The sequence below is a fragment of the Perca fluviatilis genome, chromosome 5, assembly GCF_010015445.1.
Source record: "Perca fluviatilis chromosome 5, GENO_Pfluv_1.0, whole genome shotgun sequence".
Lineage (NCBI taxonomy): Eukaryota > Metazoa > Chordata > Actinopteri > Perciformes > Percidae > Perca > Perca fluviatilis.
In genome coordinates, this window is record NC_053116.1 from 22,943,665 (window position 1) to 22,954,444 (window position 10,780).

Here is a 10,780-nt window from a genome sequence, read left to right on the forward strand (position 1 = left end):
CTCAGACCACTTGAATTACATCACTTGAATTACAATATGTTGAAATATTATTATAGAATTACTTCCCAATGACGCCAAAATTAAACTGCATGGGGCGTAGCTCACCCAGTAAGAGCGTTCGCCCCATGTTGGCTGAGTCCTTGGCAGTGGCCCAGGGTTAAAATCCGACCTGCTGTCCTTTGCTGCGTGTCATTCCCTAGCTCTCTCCCCCTTTTATGTCTATCCACTTTCAAATAAAGGGAAAAGCCCCAAAAATAAATCTTAAAATTAAAGGGGTGATAGAATGATTATATAGGGTATTTCACACTGTTCCTTAAGGTCTTCTAATGGGGTATGTAACATTGGTTGGGCTGAAAATGGCCTGGTTGATATTTTATTGGCCCTTATGCAGCCGTGTGTTTTGGCCCTATTTGTAACAAGAGCTTTTCTTGCACGCTGATTGGTTGAGCGGATCGCCATACACACATTAGAGACGCGCGCTGATTGGTTGAGCGAATCGCCATACACACACATTAGAGACGCGCGCTGATTGGTTGAGCGAATCCCCAATACACATACATTAGAGATGCGACAGAATCTCATATTCCAGACACTGCAATGTTTCATTACCAAATTCACTTCTGAGACTTATTTATGCAAGAAATCAACTATATAAAGCTCAAATATGGGCCGTTTTACGAACATGTATGGCTAATTGCAAATTTGGTAAGACGTTTGGTAAGACGTGTCAGTCTTTAGGAGCTCCACACAGTCTGAAAGCGGCAGCCTGCTGGGCTCCATACCCAGGGCAAAGTCACCCTTTGTGGATACTGCACTACCGGGGCTCCGCGGCCGGCACCGGCATAACTATAATATTACGGTTTGAATTTCGTCATGCCACTTATATAACATCTACCCCAATGTCTTATAAAGCTAACCGTTGTGTCCGATTTGATTTTAAGGCATTTTTATGAACGCGAGGCGTCTTGTTAGGACGAGCAGCTAGCTAGCTATATGTCCCATTCAATACAATGGGAAACGATTGCAGCTAGCTAGCTACACTTTCGGTATAACTATAGTATATTTACAGTTTGAATTTCGTCACGCCACTTATATAACATCTACCCCAATGTCTTATAAAGCTTAGCTAACACTTGTCCGATTTCAATTTTAATGCATTTTTTGTGAATTCCAGAGGTCTCGTTAGGAGGAGGCTAGCTAGCTCTCATTGATGGACTCCAGCTCACCGCGGGCTCTATCAATGAGACTCGCGGACAACAAGCGTTTATTTCCCCAATCGTTTGTTTAAATAACTCAACACATTATGAATACACACATTATAAGATTAACTGGAACCTGTGGTAACAGATTGATCGCTGACCGCACTCTCACTCACACACACCGGGCATTTAGCTAGCAGGAAGAGGGGAGCTGCAGGCCCTGGAGCTCTGTCCAGGCAACGGCGTTTGGTAGTCCATTACCCCACAAAGCGGTGACTTTGCACGGGTATGGAGTGCTGTGGGCTGCCAGCCGTGACGGAGCTCAATCAAGCTCACAGCAGGCCGGGGTCTGTGAAGGAAGGCAGGCCGGGCGGCGAGGCAGCTACACAGGCAGCACCGGCCGCTGAACTCCGACACACAGTTGGACAAAAATTGCAATTAGACATAAATTTTCATAAAACGGCCCATATTTGACCTCTACCTAGTTGATTTCTCGTATAAAAAAGTATCAGAAGTGAATTTAATGGTAAAATAGCAGATGAACAATGTATACAATTTCTGAGATCTGTGCGTCCTAGATTCAGAAGACTAACTGATCTCAGGTCAGTTGTGTAGCCTATGTAAATGTTGGGGCCTGACAAACACAGAGACTAGAGCCAAATGAGGAGGAGCCGCCGAGTTGACGTCAACTAGGCAGCTTGTTGAGATTTGCCCGTTTTCAGAGGCAGTTTCAAATTGTGAGATTTGCAGAGGAAAGAGGTGTCAATGGGATTTAGACTCGAATAATTCGATTACAAAAAATCCTCGATGCAAAATGACTGCCTCGAAGCTTCGTTAAATCAATGTTACCAACGTATCCACGTGCTAGAGCGTAAATAGCGAGGGGCTAAGAGAAGAGACAGGCTGGAGAAAACGACAGAAAGTGTCCAAAGTTTGGAATCAGTTCAACGTAATTAAAACTAAAACTCTGTACAGTATGTCTACTGCAAAATCAAACTGGCTTACCACGATAATAGCACGACGTCTAACTTAATCATCCATTCCACAAAGAGGACCGACTAAAGTAAATCACAGAGTCGTATGGACGATGAAACTACACCAAACACAACAACTACCAAAAACAAAGACAAGAAAATACGTAGTGGTGACCACGATCTGATCTAAAGAGCTGACGCGTTGACCATCCCTTCGGAAAAACAGCTGATTGTTGCGCATCTCTCTCTCTCTCTCTCTCTCTGTCTGGAGAAACAGCTGATCAACGATCTAATAGCATAAGTGTAACAGAGCTGTGTGACATTATAATCAAATATATAAATGAAAATAGATTGAGTATAACTAATATTTACATATAGGCCTACTGTATATACAGATCAGTCTCAGGTTGAAACTTGTAGTTCTGAAAGTTAAGTTGCACAACTTAATGTAATGTTTGTGTATGTTTAATGTATGCCTTAGTTTGAGGTTGATATCATTTGAAAAAAAAATCTTTAAAAACAATGTAATATGGCACTTAAATGCACTTAATATGTTTAGTTTTTTGAGAGATGATATTGTAAACAATGTAGGCAATACAAATTTTGGTTTGGGTTGTTTAAAAACGCAAAAAAAAATGTATCCGATTAATCGATTAATCGATCGATAAAGTGCTAGATTAATCGATTACAAAAAGAATCGATAGCTGCAGCCCTAGTTCTATGTATGTCCTAGTTACCCACTAAACTGTCATTATTCAACGATGACAAGGAAAAATCGGTTTTGCATTCTATCACCCCTTTAATAAACTGCATACCACAGCTTGATTGTGATCTATAGAATTCAGTCACAAGAAATTCTGCCTCATCCCTTACACTGCATTGTTGCATTATGTAGCCTGACCATGGCACAAAAAAGACAGAATGTAGTAATATATAATATCTGACCATTAGGAAAAGAATTCTCAAAATCTTTAAGATCTATAGATAGGATATTGATTTTTAACTGATTCAAATCTCCATGTGGCTTGATTGGGAATATAACAAATGTTATTTGGTATTATCACAAAATTCCTTAATCCACTATAGTCATTACAATTACTGACTGAATGTGTTTCATGCAGTGGACATATACTCTAAGTACTGCATGTGACAAAATCATTGTGTGTGAAAGAGACAAAAAGACACATTTTAAAAGCTTTTGTTTGTACAATAGTGTTGGTTCTTGCTATAAACAGTGAAGGAATAAGTTTTTTACTTATATGAAATTTACAATTTCTCATTCTGAAGAAAGGTGAATGTTTATTTGCCCACTTGTAATGATAAATTGATAATTAATTGCTGTTTTTTTGTTAATTTGCACTTTCAGCCCCCACCTCTGGAGTACTTCACTCATGCGGCTATTTTTTAAGATCTTCCCACAACTAAATTGCTTAAATTGCTTGTCTCATGCTCAGACAGTTGGTCGGAAATAGCCGCAACAATTTGGTTTGGTAGCCCACAGGGCTGGACTGGGACAAAAAATCGGCCCTGGCATTTTTGGGCCAGGCGGCCCACACCCACCGTGATTGGTCAGACAAATTCCCTGCAGACAGTCCTCTTAAAATATGCGTGCGTTCCATTAAATGAGTTGCCTAGTGTTCAGCGTTCATTTTGGATCCTTCAAGAGGGGACTCAAGACTTATCTGTTGATCTTACACTTAAATAATTCATTCATTCTTAGAGTTATGATTTGTATATTTATGGTATTTTTATAATTTTTTATTATTGATATTTGATATTGTATTGTCATTATTTGTATTATTACTATTTTGCTTAATATTGGCTTAGCAACTTTAAAATCATATTTTGTCGCTTTGGACACAAGTGTCTGCTAAATACAATAACCATAACTATAACCCTTCCTAAAAGCTATAAATCTGAGAGTAGTATATGCCCTGGAAAAGAGCACCAATACAAGAGAAGCTAATTAAGCTATTCAAGGAACACTGATGCTTATATCATCATTGATTTTATAGATCCACAGACTTTTCAGCTAGCCAAAAGGCTAACCGCTAGCATTTTCAATGTAAGCTTAAGCTGTTAGGTTACCTGACAGCCACTAACTTTAATGTTACAGCCAAACTGCTTGTTGTCGTTATGACGTGACACACTCGCGCGCACGAACACACACACACACACACACACACACACACAACACAGCCTCCCTCCCTTCCTGAGAGTCTGTGTTAATTTGCCTACTCCTTACCACATCGTCATCTACTCTCTCTTTCATCTTTTCCTCACTCGCCTCCTCCTCGCCTTCTTCCCTGACATCGTTGTTTCTGCTTCTATAGCCAGCCACCTCTCCTCCTCTACTTCAGGTAGGCTAATGCTGATGTTGAAGCAGCTACTACAGACCCAAACATGTCCGAAATTTTTGAGGAATCCGCCTGTAGATTCTTAATCTTTTTCTCCTCTAATTTCCCTTGCACTTGGTGGTCGTTTGTCCATTATAACGTGCATGCTAAACTTCCAGCATAACTATTACAGCTCACGTCTCAGGGCCGGGAGGCGTGGCCATAGTGGGATTCGTAAGTGGGGAAGGGGGTTCCTGGATTTCATCGGGTCAGGCCAGTGCCAATAAAGAAAATTAACCAATGGGCCGCTGTGAGTTCTTTATGGGCCGGCCCGGCCAAAAATTTAAAAAAGGCCTATTTATATCGGCGATTCGGCCCAAAAGTCCGTCGGCCCACCGGGAAAATGCCCGGTATGCCAGATGGCCAGTCCAGCCCTGGTAGCCCACAGTGCACCACGTCCAATTCAGCCTACCAAACTGCCGCATGTGCAGAGCACTGATAAATATTGGGCCTTCTGCCAGAGTAAAGCTTGCACACGCTCATACAGCCATTGCAACGCAGACTTATTATGGACTGTTGACAGGGACATATCATCACCCTTTTGAGCTGCGAGGTCCATCTGCTGGCTCTTTACAGCTGCTCACGGTGGCTCATAGTGTGTGTGCAGTCAGGTGGTACAGATTTACATCAGGGTCTATCAAGAGACACATTTGCTGAACATCAGTGGTCACAATGGTGTGAAAATATCCTGTGGCTCTTGTTGTCGTCATGTACTTCAAATTGAATAACGACCAAGATCAGTATTTCAGTCTAATTGTAGCTTCACTTCAGCTGAGTAGTGGATTTAATAAAATGCTGCTCCACTCCCACAGGCCATCTTGAAGTTCACAGAGGGATTTTATTTTTAATTATTGGTATTGTACAGCATGCAGTCAGAGTTACAATAAAGCAGAAGCCAATGCTGCTGTGTTGGTTTGGGCCTCACAGATTGTTGTGCGTAAATGTCAAGCTATTTGTCTCACAGGCTGCGTCACACTTCCTTTCTTGACTCGGCTGTCCGGTTCATTTTGAAGAACATCTCACTATGCTGTATCCTGTAAACAAATCATTTCCCAACACAGTGTTACACATTAAGTACACAAAAAGGTTGAGGTGACTTGATAATACACACACAGAGTGTATATGCACACACATTAATGGGAATCCCACCTGCAGGATCCCTTACAGATGTTTATCTAAAAACAGCACACGCAGCCAAGAGGCCGCTTCCCATTTTCCCACTGTCCCACCACCTAATCCAGGAAAAGACTGGTCGGTGGACATTTTTCACACTTTAAGCGGCATTTTCCTGGCAAATTGAGATTGTGTGGGCAGAAATCCATCAGTCATATTCTCAGATGGCTCTTGGAGCTGCTGTCAGCCTCTACAGCAGAGGCCAGATGGTTCTCTGTGAGGCCTGCTCAGAGGACTGCCCTGACATCTACGACAGCTCATTACTGTTTGACCAGCTAGTCTCGCTGCAAACAACGCTGAGCTTTCACAGCATTCCCAGAGAAGGAAGCCACATGTTGCTCTGTAGAAAGACCAATAGTGGTTTCATGCTTTCGAGATGGACTTTTTTCTTTCTCACTTACTTTTAATCTGATCCATTCAAAAGACCAATCTTAACACAGATCTCAGCTAAATATGTTAGTTTGTAACATCACAAGTCGACAACACAGCAGGTTGGAGAGATGTGCACAAAATAGATTGTTACTTTGAATCTTTGGACTGTCTGCTCGGTGGATAAAAACTGCAAGCCTCCAAAATGGGAATGTGTAACTATGTGCATGTAAAGCATCCCACTTAACAAAAGCTCCCTATATGAATAAGGCAGAGCTGTTTTTTAGCAATGCTAGTAGGATAGGCTCTAGGGATGGCAATGTCAAAAATCAATTGTCACCATTTAAAAAAAAATTATTACAGTTTCTTTAATCCAGAAAAGTAGTAAACGTTTTTTGGTTTTGATGGTTTTCTTGTTTTATATTAATTTAAAGTGAATATCTGTTAGACTGTTAGTTGGACAAAAAAAATCATTTGAAAATGTCAACTTGTGAAAGGCATGTTTTCACTATTTTATTTTATTTTTTTTTTTTTACATTTGATAGATCAAGCAATGAACCGATTATTCAAAAAAAGGTCAGATTCATTAATAATGAAAAAATAGCTAAAGTAAAAATGTTAGCATTGCATGAAGCATTTTTGATTGGAGGTAAAACATCTTCAAGTCAGTTCTTATCACTTCTGGGTATATCATGAATTTTCACTGACGTTAGCATGCTAACATGCTAAACTAACATCATAAACATGGTTACCTTATACACACTTAGCATCAACATGTATCATTGTCATTCGGAGCATGTTAGCATGCTGATGTTAGCATTTAGCATTTATCTTTCATGTTTCAGTCAACAGACTGTGCAGAACTCTACTGCAAAGTTACTGACAAATGCTAAACACATAACAAAAAAAACACATTTTAGCAGCTCTAATGTTTTGCCACCCTGTTTGTAACTCATATGTTTTTATTGTTTGAGCTGCTATCATTTAATTCTTCCACCTGGAACATGATTTCTTCACGCTGTATCTACGTTTGTCTATCAGCAGGATATCTTTAAACTTGTAAATGCAATTCCATCACACTGAGTTGACAGGTACAGCACATTCGGTAATTTCTACCACCAGACAGACACCGTTTTTTTTTAAACCATTAGACTACTCAGATGGAGAAGTGGTTCCTGAGAGTACTTTTGGGTGACTGTGGCCCCAGACACCCACTTAATAACGGCAGCGTTTCCACAAAATGTGAAAAGGAGAACCTTTCATGTTTCACTTGCACTGGAGCTTGTGCTGCTTAAAGAAGAGCCAGAAATATCTCTGGACGGACAATAAGGATAGATGATTGTGTTTTGAACAAGACCAAACACGGCAGATTGGCGTGTAAAAGCAGCCGTTGATGCATATAAAGTATGTGAACATAGGAAGTTTAAAAAAACAGCACTTCATTACAGTGAAAATGCTCAGCTAGTTTCTAATACACACAAGTACTTCCATTCATCTTAACATAAAAGTTCTGTATCTCTGAGGTTGAAGAGTCATAAACAAGAAGATGTTTGATGCACCAGGAAGAGAGAGGGGGAGGGCTGAGGCATTAGAGTTTTTTTGTGATTGTTGCGGGCAAAAATCCTTGATTATGCAGCACGTTTTCTTAAAAAATGCAATGGAATATGCGGGATATTTATGCAATTTTATGCAATGAAATTGCGGGAACTTGCAAAAATTGCGGGAACTTGCAAAAACTGCGGGAACTTGCAAAGATTGCGGGCAGGGGCGCAACTACTCAGTGTCAAAGGGGTATGCAGCATGAATTTTGGCGCCCCCCCCACAAAAGATAAATAAATAAATAAGTGTGCCGGACATCATCATGTATGGGCTTTAAATAATAAAGGTTTATTTTAAAATATATCAGCCACTGTAGGCCTACCATAATTATAAATAATGATATGGTATATGTACATATATATATATGTACATTCAATTCATATATATAAATATGGGCTCGACATTAACGGTTGCCCTTCGCAACCAAATTGTAAGTGGTGACCTAATCATTACCCCTGGTTGCCCCCGTGGCGACCACATTATTGTAGCCCACTTTTTCTTGTACTGTATTTTCATTACAATAAATAAATCATCATTGATGGCATTCAAGCATGTGCTCGATTGTTTAAATTTGTGTTCTGATTTGTTTACTACATCTCGCGGTCTGACATAGGCTAATTGTTATATTTACCATCTCTGTCTGCACTATTTTTTCCCAAAAAGGACACAGTGAATACGTTGGTCAACAGAACTTCAAACCATACTGGACCTTTAGTTTTGGGTGGTCTAACTAACAGAACTCCTATCTGATGTCATCACTGGTCTCATCTCTAGTTGATGCCATCACTGACCTCATGTTTGTCTCATTCACTCCTTACCTGTGTCCTTCTCCACTAAGACATATTGTCAAACAAACATTATGTAATTGATTTTCCATATTAGTTTTTCCATATTAATAATATTAAGAAATTAATCTGTTGGTATCAAGTGGCTCCCCCTATGCTTCAACCTAATGTTAGACCTACCTGTTGCCTTTCCCTGTCTTTCCTGATCCACCATCCTCACACCTGAATTAAATGAACTCACTGTTAAATATAGCAGCCTAAATTCAATTCTTAAATCAGCCTAGTGATGGCATCAGATAAGACGACTATTATGCAGTAAGGTTGTGCTGCTGTTGAAATTACATTCACATTTTGGATTTTAAAAAGTACAAATATGGAGAGCCACTTAGCACAGACCTTTAAAGCGAGAGAGGCAGATGTGACCCTGTAATTACAGCTTCCATGTCACCCAACAGATGTAACTCTAGCCTGTATGTCTGACAGCTAATGGTAAAACTAAATATATGCATGATTCCAGAGTTATTGCATTAATTATGTTTTCCAGATTCTTGTCATCTATTGTACATGCTACCTTATATTTTCCAGTTTTCAGCTCAGCCACCTCGGTTTTGCATATTCTAAGCTAGCCGTAAACCCCCATTTGGCTGCTACATTCCCAGTGTTAGCAAACGCTAGCTAGTCTGTTAACATGAATATTTGCAAGCCTGCAAGCACGTCACACTTTAAATCCTACCTGTTGCCTTTCACCATCCACTTATTTAACTGCTGTCACATCCCTTGACATGCTATCTCCTTTTTCCTTCTTTCTTTTTCTATTTTTAGCCCCCAACAGCTTTTTTACTTTATCCATCTTTTTCCATAGACGACAACGCACTACTGTACCTGTTCGCTCAGTGCTCACGGCGCCCCCACTCGCGATATTACGAATCCTACTATGGCCACGCCAAGACCCGCCCTTCAATATCCCAGGTCTTGGCGTGGCCATCCCACTCCCTCTTCTACAGTAAGTCAACATTCTATGATGGAATCTTATGAGACAGGGCACCTACTCTAGCCTGTTAGTTCTCTACAGTGTTATATAATAACATTGGGAAAATTCAGAAATGATTTAGAAATGCACAAAAGCAGCTACATATAAAAAATTATTTTAAAATCTTTTTTTATTTTTTTTACCATCGCTTTGGCGCCCTCATGGTGCTGCGCCCCTATGCGTCGCATATAGCGCATACACACTTTTTGCACCACTGACTGCGGGAACTTGCAAAAACTGCGGTTTGATGTAAAAGAGAAAAAAAAGTGATTCCCCCAACACCCTGCTTTTCGATGATGTTCACGTCGCGTAATTACATCACTTCATAACGTTCCCATGGTAACAGGGGAAAATGGCTGCTCTTGTGTGAAGGAAACACAAACTTTTTCAACTTTCTGCTAAGATATATGTGACTTTTTTGCAACGAAAATGCGGGAATTATGAAATCATGCAAGCCCCGCATATTTTGCGCAGAAATCAGCAATTTATGCGGCGAAAGTGCAGCAGATTTGAAAATATTTGGCCCCCACATAAATATGCGGACTTTGGCTTATTATGCATTGAATTATGCGATCGCATAATCGCGTTTTTCTGGAGGGACTGAATTATTATGGAACCCATGCAACTAGGCAAGACCCGCCCGTCAATAGCATTCACACACTACTGCCAGGCGTCCACACTTACGCAAGGTAACGTAATCCGATTTGTTCAGGTCCTATTCCCTGACCAATCGACTATCCTAACCTTAACCACTCGAGGTCAATGCGAGTGTCCTGAGAGTAGACTAATCAGACAAGTATGTTTTAATCCCTTAAAACAACTACAATCATTTTTTATTTTGTCTTGATTTTTGGCGGCCCCTATGGACAAAAGTGGTAATGTACGGAGCCCCGAAAGGGTCACGGCGAGATTTTTTTCAGGGGACTACTTTTGCGTTACCTCGTAATATGTTTTGCGTTCTCTAGCAATACTTTGCGTTCCCTCGCAATATTTTGCGTTACCTTGCAAAATGTTTCTTCTTCCATTCCTTCTGAACAATGGGTCTATTTTCACTTAGCTGCCCAGCGCAATGAATCAGCTCGATGCATTTTACTTGGAGCTGGAATTTATGCAGATATACTGCTCAATGGGCAGATTCATATATCATATAGGGTAGGCTATAATTAATAGACTATTTCTTAAATGTAGCCTAAAAAAAGAGAACGTGCAATGTCAGAGGTTTGCATGATGTAGCGATGAACTAACACTGAATTAT